At 47.3% G+C, this 2,620-nt stretch overlaps 1 non-coding gene across 1 annotated transcript; it reads left to right on the forward strand.

Annotated features, from left to right (window-relative positions):
* The first annotated feature begins 1,621 nt into the window (after positions 1-1,621).
* On the forward strand, positions 1,622-1,724 carry LOC148021537 (U6 spliceosomal RNA). The gene has a single exon (XR_015694507.1). It is a non-coding gene; the product is annotated as a U6 spliceosomal RNA (small nuclear RNA).
* Positions 1,725-2,620: the final 896 nt, after the last annotated feature.

Below are 2,620 nucleotides of genomic sequence, written 5' to 3' on the forward strand. Positions count from 1 at the left end.
CTTGTGCTTCTTCACTTGTCCATTCCTCTCCAAGCTCTCCTTGTTATTGTCCTAACAAGGTGGAGAGGTATTGAGAGTAAGAGAAGATGGAGATGAGAGTTGGTGGTGATTGAGAATACGTTTAAGTTGAGGAGTGTATCGATGCTTGAGAGGATTGATGGGTTCATTCGGAAGATTGAGAGTTGCCTCCTCTGTTGCCAATGCCCTATTTATAAATGTTTAAGGGAAGGATGGAGTATATGTTGCTAATTTCCATCTCCAATGGGTCGAGAGCATTCATTTCAAGGTTATTAGCCACATGTGAAGGGTCTCATGTTTATTAACTCCTTTGTAAAGTATATGATCAATGGTGTTGGGTGTGCTCATGGAAGAGGTTCATTCGTTATATGGTTGGATGAGGAGCTCCTTAGGAACCTACTTCTATGAGTTGCCCTCTAAAAATGCATGATTGACCACAAATATGTTTGGAATTCACTAAAGGTGCATGCTCTACCTTTGTGCTCAACAAGTGCACTTGGCACAATTGATGCATTAGCAAACTCTTCTATTTTTCTCGTGCTTCTACATGTTTAAGGTAGAATATAAACTATGATGTTGTTTTCTAATTTGGAGACATAGATTTGGCATCTACACTTTCAAATGACGTCTATTAGAGAGCCAAAAGCTTGGCTAACTAGCTAGCTAAAAGAGATGAGTTGTAGATGGCACACGCACTGATAATGAGCCATGATATCAACATTAGAGCCTATCAAGAATCCCTTCCGGTGGGGGGGGGGGGGGGGGACTTGCTCGAGCTGCTATGTGGCCTATCTCTAGAAGTGAGTAAGCACTAATAATGCAATAGTATGGCGCAGTATTGAAAAGTAAGGCTGCATGGTTCCAAAACAAGATGGTGTCGCCGCTTCGGACAGCTGGATACAGCAAGCATTCTCCCCAAGTGCACATTGGGCCTAGGGCCTAGGACGAATTGGCACATGAGCAGTTGGTTGGATGGTAGCACGGGAGCTTGTCGTGTTTCCAATGTTTCCAGACGTGTTACATCCGATATAGATTCACATCATCAGAGCCGGGCATGGTTCGTTGGCCTGAGGTGCCGATGCCCAGTTGTGCACATGGGAGTGCGAAGAAGTAAGGCTCGTATGGAGACACTTTGGGCCTCCTACCATAGATCGCAATTGCCAATGTGGACGTCCGCTAGGGCTCATGGAAGTACCCCACCGCGATATCTTCTTAATGGCACGGATCATGTGATATGCACAAACGATAACGATCGGTTGCCATATTCAGCAGAGAGCTACGTGTGTGGTTAAGGGAAGCGAAGCATAAATCCCCAAGGGAAATGTGAGACGCACGCATGGTATGCTTCCTCCTCACACGGCGACACCCGTCGTTGGCACAAACTCCCTGCTGATCGGAAGGAAGGAACAGCGTATGTCGTCGTCTCCCTGCTACCGGCCTAGCGAGTCTTCTCCATCTGCAAGCGCCGGGGCCCGAGCCGGTCCCCAGAGCGAGAAGAGAGAGATACAGCGGGGGCGCCACGTGTGCTCTCACCATCCCACATCCCAGGAGCTCCATAGATAAAAGTGGTATGAATAGGCGCGCGGGCAGGCCGCTTCATTTCGTCTCTTCGGAGACATCTGATAAAATTGGAACGATACAGAGAAGATTAGCATGGCCCCTGCGCAAGGATGACACGCACAAATCGAGAAATGGTCCAAATTTTTCTCGATCGTTTCGGTGCGCCAAGAGCCACGGACGGCTCACGGCCCCGGCCGGCTTCCTCACTGATGAGACGCGCGAGAGAGGATTCAAGTATTCTTGCGATCTCTGTCGTCAAATTTGAATGCCATATCATTCTCCTTCTCCTAACCGCCGAAACCAACCAGCACGAATCTACTTCTTATGGTACACGCAGCCACTCTTCAGCGGTCATGCAATTCGGTGCTCCTTGGTAGAATACTACAACTGTACTTTTGCAGTTTTCTGCTTCCCCCCACGAACCCAGCAAGCCAATTTTGGAAATGCTCCACCAAGGATGGACTAGACTTATCTTGACCCATAGCACTCCCACCATGGGTATACAACTCACCAACCGTAGCTTGCTTCCATGAAGGAAATCCCCAGTCCATAGCTTTGCTGTCCCCAACCCCCCCAACCCTAGCTCTGTTCACAACATGAGTGTCAAGAAAACCGATGTGGTGAGAACAAGAGATGGCACTCACGTACATGGAAGTGACAACCCTAGAGGGCTGTGACCAACCCGCAAAAGCGTGTAAGCCAATGTGACAATACCATCCTCAGCAGAGGGGGAGGGGGGCGCGGGCACACTCAAGTAGAATTAACAAACTACATTACAAAGTACACCAATATCAAAGTACCACATTTGTGAATTCACAATACATATACAAGAATCGCGTAGAAAAGGTTCATAATCTCAATTACCCATCTTGTATCCTACACAACCATTTACAACTTGTGAACTAGAAGGAGAGGTATCTACAGCACCCAATACTAGCCTCTTTCTTCTTAGTCTCTTTCACAGTTAGTTTAGGATAGCACATTGACATATTGTAGCCTTTGATCCATAAGAAATGTACTCATGGTGCTAGAGAAGGAGGGA

This window comes from Lygodium microphyllum, chromosome 17 (assembly GCF_053477565.2).
Source record: "Lygodium microphyllum isolate KBCC chromosome 17, Lygodium_microphyllum_v1.1.10, whole genome shotgun sequence".
In the NCBI taxonomy this organism is placed as follows: Eukaryota; Viridiplantae; Streptophyta; class Polypodiopsida; order Schizaeales; family Lygodiaceae; genus Lygodium; species Lygodium microphyllum.